The 15,959-nt window shown below is 40.0% G+C and overlaps 1 pseudogene; it reads left to right on the top strand.

Annotated features, from left to right (window-relative positions):
* Window positions 1-15,959, top strand: part of LOC117422101 (60 kDa lysophospholipase-like) — a 38,724-nt pseudogene that overhangs the window by 12,927 nt on the left and 9,838 nt on the right.

Here is a 15,959-nt window from a genome sequence, read left to right on the forward strand (position 1 = left end):
AGCAGCAGTCCAGATAAGCTACGTACCTGCCATTTTTACGCATTAAAAAATCCGAAATACGCACTAAATTTATATTGACTGTGTAAAAAAAATGCATAGCAATTTTTCTGCACAGCTTGTGTGTCTCCCCTGAAACTTCCACTAACAACTACATCTCCCAGAATACAATGTCTTCAGTTACTAGGAAACTGTACAAAAGGAAAAACCAACCCAACAAATATTATCCAATCTTTGCAGCCAATCACAGTAAGAATAAGAAAAAATTGCCAGTAAACGACACAGGTTGAAGCATAAACACCCCAGTTCAGCTACAAATCCAACTGGAACCATCGTCAGAGGCAACTGCTAAAAAAATGGTGCCTATCATATTAAACAAACTGTTTTATTGAAGTTTTAACATGTTCACTAAGTTTAAGAATTTCATGTAAAAATATAAGTAACATAATTCATTTGCAGAGTCAATGTGATACCTCCGAAAAATGTGCTGAGCCGATAAGAACCTTGTAGAACACGTGTAGTTGTACAGTAGTTCAAAGTAACATTGCAGTTAAAATGGAGGGCTCTTTTTTTAATGCCTACCCATTACCATTAAAGGCAGTACAGTATTTATCAAGATTACTCATGACTTTAAGGTAACGTTGCATTTTACCCCCTGAAAATACATTTGACTCTCTGTGTTAAAATTAGGGTAAGTTACTCCCATACCCAAAACCTTATCTAGAGCGTTGGTTTTGAGCATTTCATTTTTTCACTCGTCCACCTAGTCTGCTGTCTGTACTTTTCTAATGAGAGAAATGCATCCCGAATGGTGTGTGAGGGGCTCTATGATGTTTATATCTAATTTGCTGTTCCTTGCAGGCCCTCAGCAAAGCAGGTGTGATAGCAGGGGGTGAGATGACACCAGAGGCAGCCCTCTCCAAGCTTTCGTACGTGCTGGGTAAAAGCAATCTGAGTATGGAAGAGAAACGAGAGGTACATTGACTGTGAATGATATACCGCCACAGAGCTCAAGAAGCACAATACAGCATAAGGAACAATACAAATTGTATGTTTACAGATCTTTAATGGTGTACAGTTACAGTAAGGCAGACTGTACTCAATCAAAATAAATGACAAGTTTGGTCTTCTTTTATTTAAGATCAATTAGGTGCTGTTTTGAGTCAGACATGACTGAATCAAAGGCTGTGCTGTGCTATGAATGGGAGCCTTTGTGACATTAAAGTGTATAGTGTCACGTTATGAGAGGATAACAGGATTTGGAATCACAATGAAATTATATGGCAAAAAGATTACACTTTATTAACAGTATTGTAATTAGTGTATTGTATATAAAGAAATTCTTTTTTTTGGTTATTGGTGAACTCATCATTTTTGCACAGTACCTTTTTGAAATTGTATTAAAATGATCTTATTGTATTTCAAGATGATATACATCAACAGTGTGAGTAGCAATCTTCCTGACTCTTCTTACTTGAGTTAACGCTGGCTTGGTTGTTTAAAATAAACAGTGAAAGTCCAAGTACTTTGTTAACTCTGACTAAGTGTTGCTTGTTAAATTATTCACTGTCTTTTGCTTTTCTAAGATCTGTTCCTCTCGTGTTTAGATGCTAAGTGAAAACTTAAGGGGACAGATGCTCGCACCACTTAAAGGAGCCACGTTCTCGCTAAGAGACAGCAGATTCATTCAGGTCATAGCTAAGTCTGTTAGTGTCAGCTGTAAAGAGGTAAGCAATGCCTTTTTTGCGGTCTCTGAAGTAGCCTGCCCAGTGCCAATGGCAGTGTTGCAATTCTGACTAAAAATGTTGCTTCCCTTTTAGCACTTACAGTGGTAGTTGTCAAGTATGTGTTAATTAAACCGACAGTAATTTTCAACCAAGGGTTATGTCTGTTTTATTTTGTTTTATATTTTAAAAATACACTTTTTTATATGGTCATCTTATAATTAAAGAAAGATGACCATATAAAAAGAAGTTTCTGATGATTGTGTGCTACCAAACCTCTGTGGCTATTTGACAAGAAATAATGATACCAAAAAACATTGTCGTAGCAGAGACACCTCAGAGAAAATGTCTGTCCACTTAATTGGGGGAATTGCAGTGCAAACACTGGGGAGGGTGGTTTTCTTATTTTAGGAAATCTCTAAATTAAAGTGAGGTGATGCAAAATTGTCACACTAATTCTGTTTTGAAAGCTATACTAAAAGCCATTGAAAAACATTAGCTTTGGTATCACTGTCAACATTAACAATCATTATGTATAACAACCTCCCTCTGTACTACCAGCACAGATAAGAGCACAGGGTCTATAAAAATAATAATTATGGTGGTCCAACCTTTACATATTTTTAAAATAGAGGACATTCTTATGAATGAGATGTGATATAATCTCATTTTTTTCACAAATTTCTGTTGAACAAAACCATTTGAATGAATTTGATTAGCTTACACATATTGAATTCATGTTTCTCCATCTTCAGGAGCTGGAGGCAGTCCGTGATGCTTTAACACCCGCCCTGGCTTGCGCAGCTGCTAAAATTGGAGATATCGACGCCCTGGAAGCCATTCGGGATATGGTGAGATCTTTTATCATGTTCTCAGCAGGAATGCATAGGTTGATCCAATGAATACCAGTATCTTACTTCAAACTAGGTATGCAACAGATTTACCCAAATCTAAACCAACATTTTCATAAAATTCCAAACTAAACGATAACGATCAAACCAAACCGAACCTTGTACCGGCATTTTTATACAAAGAAAAGCGCTGGGAGTCACACCAGTGGCATTTTTGGGAGCTCATTGTGAATTTATATGAATACTCTTACTGTATCTTATTTCACTGGTATGTGAGTACCAATTTTCTTTGTCCTCAAGAGACTGTGTACTGTAACCACCATGGGGGGGATAATACAAGCCACTAGTTAGTATTCAAGTTGTGCCACAGATTATGTTCTGCATGGCCCCAGATCAGTAATTAATCCTTGCAGTTCTTGAGATTTTAAACCCCTCAAACATTGTCTGTCTGAAGACTGCCAGGTTTTACAGGAGTCTCCAACACCAACAGGGCAAACTCAGCACAAAGGTTTTAAACACAGCTTTCAAACCTTTCAACTGGAGTGAACACCTGAAAAAGGGGTCTTTGGACAGAAATTGCAGAACTTGAGATAAAATAAATAACTAAACATTTAGTTTCATACCTACTATAAAACAGCACTAAGGATGCTTTTCCCTAAATAAACTAATTGGTGCCAATGAAATAGTCTGGCTAGCTGTTTATGAGGCAAGTTTCAGGTATGCAAGTATGTGGCCAAGAGAAGGGAATAGACTTCAGCAAAAATGTTAGTTAGTAAAACTTAATACAAAAGGCTGCAGCTTTTGTTTGATTTATAAACAATTGAAACTAGCTGTAAAACTATCTACACAAACTGAGGAAACTGCTCAGAGACGAACCAAGAATACAGTTCAGGCTCAACAGAAAGGAATATGGCCTGGAGGGACAGCCCTCTCTTGTTTCGTGACAGGAGAGGCAGCAGAAAGAATACTCACATTGTGATTCAGTGCATCTCCTAGCTTTGTTGCTACACCCTGTCATTACTGTGAAGCAGGTTGCTCATGATAAACCGGTTCGTCTCTCCTCTAGAGCTCAGCCCTGGCCTCTTAGGGGGACCGCTGAGAATGTGTGTCTTGGCCTCCGTTTGGTTTTGTTGAATTTTTGGCTGGTATTAAAATTTTGTTGGAACTTTATGTATAGAGCAGGGCTTCCCAAACCTCACCCTCGGGACCACAGTGTCTTTTTTATTAGCTCTCAGTTACTTAACTAAACCCTAATTAAGCAAATTATTAGTTCAATTAGTTAGTAGGGCAGCAGTGTGGAGTAGTGGTTAGGGCTCTGGACTCTTGACCGGAGGGTTGTGGGTTCAATCCCCAGTGGGGGACACTGCTGTTGTACCCTTGAGCAAGGTACTTTACCTAGATTGCTCCAGTAAAAACCCAACTGTATAAATGGGTAATTGTATGTAAAAATAATGTGATACCTATATAATGTGAAATAATGTATAATGTGATATCTGTATAATGTGAAATAATGTATAATGTGAGATCTTGTAACAATTGTAAGTCGCCCTGGATAAGGGCGTCTGCTAAGAAATAAATAATAATAATAATAATAGTAACTGAGATAACTAAACCAGAAGATACTGGGGTCCCAGGGCCGCGTTTGTGAAGCCCTGCTATAGAGTCAACTCCACACATCAGGATGGACTGATATGCAGAGGATCAGTTAACTAATTTGCATCCTTGGGTATCTTTTATTTGTTAGCTGTAAAACACTGCTTTCTGTTATCTGCTTTATAAAATTGTCAATTCGAAAAACTTGATCTGCCACCATAAAATACGAATCTGTGTATGCTGAAAGTGTATTTAAAATTAATAATGTCAAATGTGTAAAAGCAGGCAAATGACCACAGTAGGGGTAGCACTGAAAAAGTCAACTGGTCAAAAAGAAAAGTGACAATTGACCTCAACGTTGTTATTCCAAGCAGTTTTATACAGCACAAACAGCAATAAAATAACTCGCTGACTACTCTGCTTTGAATTCCTTGTAAATGACTACATTGATTTCTCATAGAAAGTAATGGACCATGAAGTAAGACGAGCACTGCAGTTACTGTAGGATTAGTGCTGCAGGATGTATGGTTGCTGAGATCTCACGGTTACATCCTTCTCTATAAAACAGTCAATGATGGTATGTGCAGTAATGCTGAACAAAACTATGATAAACGTTTCAACTACAGGTGTTTTTCTACGCTACTGTATACTGTAATCACTGATGTTTCTTTTAGTATTACTGCTGAGGTCTAGAGGTGCTGTTTTATGTAAATGCCTGCTGATTTTCCTATCCTTTCAGGGCAGTAACCTGAGCAGTGAAGATTATGACGGACGGACTCCATTTCATGTCGCTGCATGCGAGGGCCACCTGAAGGTAGTTCAGTACCTGCTTGATCACGGAGCCACTGTCCATGCCAAGGATCGCTATAGTGACACACCACTCAGCAAAGCTGTCAAGTTCAGGGTGTGACAACCATTTTACGGCACTAAAATCAAAATAAAATCTCTCTATATATTTTCGTTTCACTTCTGTTTTTTCCCCCTCTCTCCAGCAACTTTCACCTAGTCTTTGAGGAGAAAGAAAAGTGTTTATACTGTGTGTCTTACCCCCAGAATTAGACAACTGTATTACTGCTCTTCAGTTCTACCTGCCATCGATATGTGTAACATATACTAGCTCAGTGTCTTTAGTAAAAGCGAGAGCCACTTTGGATTAAGCTTCATTCTGTTTTGACGGCAATACACTGCAGTGCACTAGATGGTGCTAGCACTTATTCATATAAAGACCCTTTTGGCTGAACAAGCCTATCTAATACATGTCTCTGGCAGGCAACCAGAACTGGAGAGCAGCTCCTGAACCCATTAATGCTGGCAAAAGCACCTCAACACAGATAGCATCAAAAAGATTAAAAAACACACAATATTTGATTATTGAAATAAGAACCACTCAAACATAATATAAAGGCAAAGAAAAAGTAAAAAAAAAAAAAAAATGCAACGAAAATGTTATTTGAGTTTATCATTCCCCAATGATTTTATTCTTGGATACGGAATCGCCTGTCAGAACCTGTTCATTCAGTACTTGAGTTTTGTTCTTGGCCAGCCTACTTGCCATATCCGTAAAGGAGGTTTAAGGCAGCAAAATATTTTTTCTTAAATTTTTTACTTGTTTTGAATTAATTTACATTGATTTTTGTTGCTGATTTATATATACATACATATATATATATATATATATATATATATATATATATATATATATATATATATATTGTAACACATCAGGGAGGGGGTTAGTATCCTCCCTGAAGAAAACATGTGCGAATGCACATTTTGTTTAATTGTTTTATTAATTTGGTTAATTGATTTATTGTTTAATTATCACCCGCAACTGAGTTTTATTGTAAATTAATGCCAGGTGCGGGGTATTTAAGACTTGCAGCCTGTCTGTACGCGGCTGGTGAGTAGAAGGAAGCAGAAGAGAGGTGCTCTGCTTCCGAGCAGTCGGAATAGTAAGTGCTGTATTGAACTTGTGTGATTTCAGTGTTTTTATGACAGGAACGGCTTAGCCGTCCTGCGAGCTAGTCAGGGACCTGCATAAAACGTTTAGTTAGTGCTCAAAACGGAGCTAGGTGTTTTGTTTCGTTTTGTTTATTTATTGTTGTGTGTATTAAAATTAGCGCAGAAGCGCTTAAAAATCCATTTCTTGTGTCCTGGGTCCTGCTTTTAAAGGGGCAACGAACGACCGTGAGTGCCGGCCGGTTACAATATATATATATATATATATATATATATATATATATATATATATATATATATATATATATAGTAGGGCTATCAAGCAATTAAAAATGAATTGTGATTTAAAAAAATAATGCATCCATCCATCTCATTTGTTTGTTTTATTACTGATGCTATTATTATTTTTAATATTTTAAAGTTCTTATTACCTGCATGGGCTTGGACCTTATCTTCAAGATCTGCTGACCCCATATGTCAGTTTATTACTCACCTTAATGCATTTCAAATTATACTGCGTGTGTGTGTGTGTGTGTGTGTGTGTGTCATATATATATATATATATATATATATATATTTGTGTGTGTGTGTGTCGTTGTCCAGCCATCAACAGTCCAAAGCACCTTTTGACCATTGTTCCATAGTCCAATTTCTGTGTTCTTGTGCATATTTTACGCTTTTAGTCTTGTTCCCTTTTTAACAGAGGTATTCTTACTGCAACTCATCCTTTAAGTCCTGATTTCAAGAGTGACCTTTGTACTGTTGATTTTGATGGACAACGACACAAACGTGTACATTATTAAACATGACAATATTATTTATTTTAGTGATGCAGTATTGGTCGGGTTGAGATTAATTGATAAGTTTTCAGGTCCTGGTGTAGGACGCTGTGACAGAAATACAATGAGTTCTGGTGATAAATCTTCCTCCCGACCTGTGAGGGCGCTAAAGAACGGGAGGAGAAGTATCTGGAAGGGCTGGCCTGACAGTTTTCATTACAGATGGCCAACTAATGTACAAACACAAAGTACACAGAAAAAAAAACGATAAAGGTGAGCCACAATAAACTCGCTCTATCAGTATGTACAAGTTATGCTTTTAGTATGTTAATAACAAGTACTGTAGTATTTGTTATAATATTAATGAAATATATTTATTTTTTTGTTCATTTAAAAAAAAGTTTTATTAAATAAGATAACATATTCAAAACATGCTGTATAGTGAAAACATTTGTAATCCCTCGAGAATAATTGTTGTTTTTGGAGCAAAATAACTTAAACCAGTCTGCTTGAAAGAAGATAATCCGTTAGCCATAGATTCCAATTTACTGTATTCGTGTGTGTGTGCGCGTATGTTTCTGTATCTAGTACTGTGCTATTTTGCTTTGATATACAGTATGTTTGTACAGTTGCAGTTTCTATTAGTAAATTGTTATGTTGGTTAATTTGGTTAGCTTTAGCTGAAAAACGTTTGTGGAAATTGCATAAATATGTAAGCATGTATTTCAAAGAAAGTATCTGCAATCTGCACACACGTTCCCACTTTTTTTTTTTTTTTTAAGAACTTGAGTGAATACATTTTCTGATTCTTATTGATTATGAGAAAACCCACAACAGTTACCTTATTGGTAGAAACTAACTTTGTGTTCAAAAGAGTTGTGATGTTTGATGTTGCCCTCTAGGGAGAGTTGACAGAAATATATTTCACACCTTATTTTGCAGTGTTTTGTGGAATGGTTAAAAATAATTGTGTAAAACAGGAACTAGAATTTGAACCCACGTTTGCAGTTTCTGAAAAAAACTCCTTGCAGTCAGATGCCTGGACTAAACTTTGGGTTTAAGTTAAGATGAACATTGGTGCTTTTGTATTTCCATTGTCAAGAACAGGCGTTGACAGGCATTGACAGGCAGTCGCTAGGCCTACTCTCTAAACTGTTCCAGCACTGCCGCTCCCACTAGTTGTTGCTATGGTGAAAGGGGCAAAGTTTAAAAAAGTATGTGTATGATTAGCTGTGTCCCAGCTCTTGTGTAATAAAGAACCAATATTAATCATTGAGCCTTCCACTTCCACCTTCCTTATACAGGCGTGAACATGCCAGTTTACTTATTTGCCAAGAAGAAAACCTAGGTTGAAGCGCAGCAAGTTATTTCATAGGTAGTGAAGGTAATTTTTCTAGTTTGGCATCCTAACGAGGGGGGAGGGGCGGTGCTTGTATGGAATGTGGTTACTGTATATCCCTTGGAACTTTTTGTTGAACTAACTTATTGATGTAACTTACGCCCTTGGGGTATTTTGTTGGTTAACCTTGTCTTCCTATCCACTATGACTGCTCTTTGCTTGTGGTAAAATTTCTAATATTGTGAAGAAATGACTTAATGGATTTTGTCCCCTATTATATTTGTAGTATGACTGTGACAGAGTGTTCCCTGCATATCTGCTGGCTAAGTGGAGACTCTGTGTTATTGTAGACAGCCGTTGTTTGGGTCATGTGCGCCGTCAACCAGCGGCAGTTACTAAATGGCCTACCACTGATTAACACTCATGAGGCTCCACCACAGCTATAAAGGACAGGATCTGTAATACAGTACCTGGCTGTAATAAGTCAGTTTATTCACTGAAAAGGTCTGCATGCGTCTGTGCAGTAAAGAAGATAAAACTACTAAGGACTGTCGTGAGTCTATCCTTTTATTATTCCGGCCACTATAAAAAATGTATTTGTATCAAAGTAATGTGTTTAAGTATTTTTGTTTTACTTCTATTCTCTGTATACAAAATACAAATTCGCAGGGGTGCTGAAAATACTTTGGAGTTACTGCCTGCAGAGCATGTCAGTCAATAAGGGAAGCACTTGCTTAGTTAATTACAAGAAATAACGGGTTGAGAGGTGGAGACAATCCAGGTGAAATGACCATGGATGTGGAAACAGTGCTTTCTTTAACCTAGTAGTAAGATAACACGTAATTCAATGCCAGAGTGTCACGGATAACTCTGTGGTGACGTCAGGCCAGGAAGTAGACAGACAACAGTTTTGTGAGTGAATTGTGCTGTTGCGCTGGTTTATTATAAATAAAAGGTTTTAACAAACAAAACACTGAACAAAACAAAATGGCACTGTGGTCAAAACAGACAGACTAACAGACACGGAACAAACAAGTATCGTGCTGGTGTAGAACCAGTATGCATAGCAATTGTCATTAATTTTTCTCTTTCTCTCCTTAACTCACGACACGTCTCTCATTCCACCTCTGAACACATAACCTTGTATAGCCCGTGATCACCCTATTTATACACCTGTGGCTGGAGCCTTCATTAATCATTTAATCACTTATTTAATTCACGGCTCCAGCCACATTCCTACATGTTTTTGCAGGGAGGATTCTAACTTCGTCCCTGTGACCCATTATCACACACACACACACATATCCCCATGCTCACATACCAACATACCTTTTTAATCTGCATGTGAAGTGTGCAATCCCTGTGCCTAAATACAAATATACATTTTAAATCACCTGTGCTACATAACCCACACTTCGTGCACCACTACACACTGTGAAAGACTCACCCTCACTCGGGTTCGTTGCCCCTTTAAGAACTTGACCCAGAGACAGAAATTGATTTTTTTCCCAGCGCTCACGCGCTATATTTTTAATAAACACAAAATGAATACAAAACACACAAAATAAACACCTAGCTCTTTCGGAGCACTAACTACACACGCAGGAACCTAACTATCACAGGACGGCTAAACCGTTTCCCTGTTCCACACACTTAACCATACAGGTTTGCACCGTACCTTACTCTCGGGACTTCTAGGAAGCAGAGCACTCCTTTCTGCCTCCTTCTCTTTAGCCGCCCTGAGCAGACTGCCTGCTCTCTTTTTAAACCCCCGCACCTGGGCTTAATTTCCAATAACGCCCAGGTGCGGATGACAATTAACAATAAAACAATTAAACAATTTAACCAAAACAATAAAGCAACACAAATCAAAACAGTGCATTTTCTAGCAGGGAGGTTTTAACCCCCTCCCTGCTGTTTCTCATACCCTGCTATGTTACATATCCCCCCCCTTGTCTTTACAAGACACAGGCCACGAGACGGCCACCTCCTCCCCTAAAACATAACCACCCACCCTCAAGTCCACAAATGTCCTTTCTTGCCCTTTTCCACGGGCAGGCTTGAGGGTGGATCGGTCCACGTCCCGGCTCAGCCAGGTAGGGACCTCGCACCGGCGACAAGGGGACCCAACGGCTCAACAGGGGCGACCGGAGCGTAGACCGTGGCACTGGAGGATGCAGCAGTGGGCAGAGATCTTCCCCTGGGAACCGGCGCAGTGACGTCCGATCACCCAGGGGAAGCGAAGCAGCGAACAGGGGGAGCAAAAGCGACGTCTGGCAGCAGCCCAGCGACGTCTGGGTGCTCGGGAAGAGCGGAGCAGGGGACCAGGGGAAAAGCTGTGGCCAGTGCTGCACACTCCTGGGCTCAAGGTCCAGCGCAGGAAGGTCCGGGAAGACCGGCCGGGTGTCCTGGAGCAAAGGGTGAGGGACTGGACGCAGCGGTGCCGGACTGGACCGTAGGGGCGGTGGTCGGGGCTGTGGTGGAGGTAAACTTTTCACCTCCCCCCTGGGCTCCGGAAGCGGCGGCTCCTCCCCTCTGGGCTCCGGAAGCGGCGGCTCCTCCCCTCTGGGCTCCGGAAGCGGCGGCTCCTCCCCTCTGGGCTCCGGAAGCGGCGGCTCCTCCCCTCTGGGCTCCGGAAGCGGCGGCTCCTCCCCTCTGGGCTCCGGAAGCGGCGGCTCCTCCCCTCTGGGCTCCGGAAGCGGCGGCTCCTCCCCTCTGGGCTCCGGAAGCGGCGGCTCCTCCCCTCTGGGCTCCGGAAGCGGCGGCTCCTCCCCTCTGGGCTCCGGAAGCGGCGGCTCCTCCCCTCTGGGCTCCGGAAGCGGCAGCTCCTCCTCTCTGGGTTCTGGCAGCGGCAGCTCCTCCCCCTCTGGCTCGGGAGGCTGCGGAGCTCCGCTAGCCTGCTCCCATTCCAGGATTAACCGCTCCAATTCTGTTGGCTCCCTCCTTTTCACTGGAGCCAACCCCATCTCTCTCTCCCATCTCTCATTTTGCTCTCTTTGAGCGGCTGTATTTTTATTGATCTTCTCGATCAGTTCCCATAAATCCATATTTCTCTGGGTCGTAGGGGCGCCCACACTCTCTGCCACCATATGTGAAACGATTGACCCACTCGGGTTCGTTGCCCCTTTAAGAACTTGACCCAGAGACAGAAATGGATTTTTTTCCCAGCGCTCACGCGCTATATTTTTAATAAACACAAAATTAATACAAAACACACAAAATAAACACCTAGCTCTTTCGGAACACTAACTACACACGCAGGAACCTAACTATCACAGGACGGCTAAACCGTTTCCCTGTTCCACACACTTAACCATACAGGTTTGCACCGTACCTTACTCTCGGGACTGCTAGGAAGCAGAGCACTCCTTTCTGCCTCCTTCTCTTTAGCCGCCCTGAGCAGACTGCCTGCTCTCTTTTTAAACCCCCGCACCTGGGCTTAATTTCCAATAACGCCCAGGTGCGGATGACAATTAACAATAAAACAATTAAACAATTTAACCAAAACAATAAAGCAACACAAATCAAAACAGTGCATTTTCTAGCAGGGAGGTTTTAACCCCCTCCCTGCTGTTTCTCATACCCTGCTATGTTACAACACATACATACAAAACACACACAGGAGCGCGGTGTACCCCGTCACACAAAGTCAAAACCATTGCACAATTGCTCATCATTATACTGAGATTGATTACTCAACCAATAACAGGTGGAAACAAGATTATAACATTAAGGATGATTCAGAACCTAGGATATTAATATCAATAGGATCATTTAGCCAGTGTCTGCATGTTTGGTGAAAAGCAATTATTATGATGAGTCATTCTGATGTCCTTTTCCACCACAGCCACCTTCTTCATGTGTTAACATGCCATGTAACTTACAAACTCTTCATTTCAGACACTCAACCATGAATTCTATACCTCTGATTGATAAAAGTGTTTCCCGAATTTGTCTAATTTTCTTTGTTTTATAACATGGGCCGATATGTGGAATACACCCTTATACAATTGTATTATAGTATAGATGTGTCACAGCTATATATTTACATGGGTCTAGTTATTCATAGTTGTACTATATGTTAATGCATTTATAACTTCAAAACATTCAATCAGAATTCTAAGACGTTTGACTGCTTGTCTCAGTTGAGCCTTGCTATTTTAAAGCCATTCTTCAGTTTTTTTTATCTGTCATTTTAATCTTTGCCATTGAAAAAGCACCCCAAAGAAGACTGACAGATTGTTTTCTGTTCCTTAAGATAGAACACATACCTCTGCACAGCCTGGGGACGTTTTAGATTTCAGCTTGTTTTTATAGTTTTCCTTTTCTGGAATACACACTACCCCATTCACAAAGTCGGTATTCACAGGTTCTTTCACCATACACTTTGCGGAAGCGTTCTCAGGAACAGCATTCTACTCAAAACCAAGCTATCTGCTTTTAACAGATACTATACATTCTTTAAAAAGAGTATTCCCTGGGATTTGGGGTTTTGCACCAATTATTTACCCCCTTTCTAATCCTCTGTTTTTCTACCCATTCCTGGTTAATGTAAGCGCCAGAGAATGCACATCTCCCATTGGTCACGTAGCCTGCACAGCATTTTACATTAAAAAATACATTCTAGGCAGATCAGTTCTAGCAGGTCCCAGCTTGTCCAATACGATGAGTTACACATGACAAAAACATGACACAGAATGACAAAGCACACACCTTTTAAAGGTTTAGAGCAAATGCCAATTGCTTTTACCTAAATTCTCATTTTTAGTGCAGTTACAAGAAACACATAACAATAAGCTCCTCCCTAGAGACCAGATTGATATAAAAACCAGCTCAACAGGCTGTGCTGACACTAGATCCATTTAGAGGGTTTGGTCCGCACTCTGTACGGTTCAGTACGTTTGGTGTGAAGTGTGAACAACAAAGTCTGCTTAGGAAACAAACCGTTCCCAGCCCACCTAAAGAGGTGGTCTCGGTCCGTTTTGGCAAACGCACCGAATTTGGTTCGCTTGCTAAACCCCAATGAGACTCTGTCCTTTTGCACATAGGAAACAAACTATACAAGGTAACCTCACTCGGAAGTAAACACTTCATGCATAGTTTAGTTCATATTCTGAGGAAACACATACAGCAAAAACAAGAATGTCTCCTGGAACTCGCTTAGGGTTATCAGACTTCACCTTCATTTTTGTCCCGGTTGGAAACGGTAACATTGTTAAATTGTCCCGGTTTTGCTATTGTATTTATTTATTTTTTTACGTACGAAACTTTATCAGTGTGCTCGGCAAGTTAATAGCAGAGTAATCTATTAGGTTGGGTTAGCACCATTCACAAATTAACAAAAAACAATCTTATGGATTATTTGTTTAATCATTCTGATTATGTGTGTATCACATGTTTATACAGTAATGGCTGATCCATTTTTTTTCCTAATCTGGCTTTTTGTACATTTAACATTTTGAAAGAACATAATGAGTTGTTATGAAATAAATACATCAGATTTTAAATTAAACATCTGTCATTTGAACAGCTTGTGTTGCTACAGCATCAGTAAATTGAAGGAAAAAAGTCCCAGTTTTTCACTCTGGAAATCTGTTAAACTACACGGACAGTGCGAGAAACTAAAGCCCTGATAAAACATTGACACCACCAAAATCCAAGTCGAACTGGACAAAACTCAAAAACAGTCAAATATATTCAATATTTTCTCAAATGACTTTGTTTAATGCTGACAGTAGGAGAACAGCACAGAATTGCATAACTGCATACTGTACTATTCACCTACTGTCTGTAGGCATTCAAGAAATGTATTTATTAAATTTGTGCTCCCCCAGTTCTTTATTCCACAGCAATATGTAAGAATCTAAATCAGTAGCTGCTATCTTTTAATATGCCTTGCAGGATATTGTAAACATCCGGTTCACACACCATATAAACAAGCCGAGTGCACTTGCAAACTGCATTGTGAACACAAAAAAACTCGCTCCTGGAGAGAAATGGAAAAGAACCAAAAAAACAAACTTTAGCTCGCAACCAAATGATCTCGACCCCTTTGCTCGCAGATAAGTGTGAACAGCAAGCAAATTGATACGTTGTTTCAAACCAAACGAACCAGACAGAGGTCTAAGTGTGAATGCAGCCTTAAAGTCAATTTCACTTTGTTGATCTGTGCAGATCCTCCTGTGTTAAGAACATTCTACTTTGAGGTCATCACAGAGAGCCCACAGTGTTAGCAACAGTAGTCTGTCATGACAACGTTCTTTTGTATCATAAATCAGTGGCAGTTTTTATGAATAGAATGCAGCCGGTGTGTTTCTGGTGCTTAATGACTCGCCTATTGCTGGGCAGCTATAAATTTGATTGGAATGAAAACCACAGAGGATGCCTGTGATTGACTGAAACAAAGAGGTGTTCTGACATACCAAAACCTGGAATACACCTCCCTGCAGCCAAGACTGGAATGCTGTTGGTGGTTTGTTATTTGGCATGAAAACCCCCACATGTCAGAACACGTTTCTGGTTTGAAATGACTCATTCTGTCAAGCAGGTGTCTATTTTAAAAAGTATGACAAATGACTTGCAATTTGTTTAAATAGCTGTCACAAAGACGGCCGGAGTGGGTGGCGTCAGACCAGATGGAGGAAATAAATAAACAGAGAGATGGGGTTTTGGTAAAGCTGAGCGCGTGATTGCGCTCAGCATTTAATAACAGACAGAAAATAAAAGGTTTGAAACAACAAAACACAGGACACGGCACTTGTAGCCAAAATAAACAGACGAACAAAACGGACTAGACAGTGCACAGACAGACGAACAAAACACGGTGAGCAGATAACACTAATATTTACGTTCTTAACGATTTACTTTACTCCTTCTCTCTCTCCCGTTCTCCACTCACCGAACACCTAACCCTGAGTGCAAGAAATGTGCGTCTATATATACTATTGTGCTGGGATTCAATTACTAATTAATTATTCACTTGAATCCCAGCACGTGAATTAATTCTGTGCAACCCCGTGCTCACATATTACATTTAACCAGCACGTGAAGTGATTTGTGCTCTCCTCGTGCCTAAATACAAATCTACACTTTAAACACACGTGAAACACAGACCCGTTTATATCCCGTGTACCAATCTATACACCAACATTAACATACGCACGCATACACACAAATGCACACAGGGACGGGGCGCTTTGCCACAATAGCAAATAATGTTCTCTCATTCAATTGGAAGTCTGAAACTTTAGTTTGGGGAAAAGAGACAGCTTTGAACATACACCTAAATAAATGCTAATTAATTCCTCGTTGGCTATAATTATTTTTAGGACCTTAGTGAATTTCTATTTTTTGTGGTTGAAATGGTTAAATATTAATATGTATCATAGTGTTGTTGTTTTTTTTGTTAAACCATTACTGACTGTGGAGGCATTTTGTTGTACTACTTTCTCTAAATTAGATTCTGCAAGATTGTGAGATCATCTGAATGTCCTGATCATTTAAATTCTTGCCTGACAGCCAAGATTAAGAGAGTTACTATTAAAGAAATGGAAGATGAAATAAGAAAGTTTGGAAATGAATCTCTAATGATCACAGCAGGGGGATTTTCACTAGGCCTCTGCACCTCCTCACTACCCTTAAATAAGAAAGGCAGCAATGCAATTAGGTGGAACAGGCTACTATTAAAGATATAATTGAAAGGGTTGAAATGTATTAG

The sequence above is a fragment of the Acipenser ruthenus genome, chromosome 18, assembly GCF_902713425.1.
Source record: "Acipenser ruthenus chromosome 18, fAciRut3.2 maternal haplotype, whole genome shotgun sequence".
NCBI lineage: Eukaryota > Metazoa > Chordata > Actinopteri > Acipenseriformes > Acipenseridae > Acipenser > Acipenser ruthenus.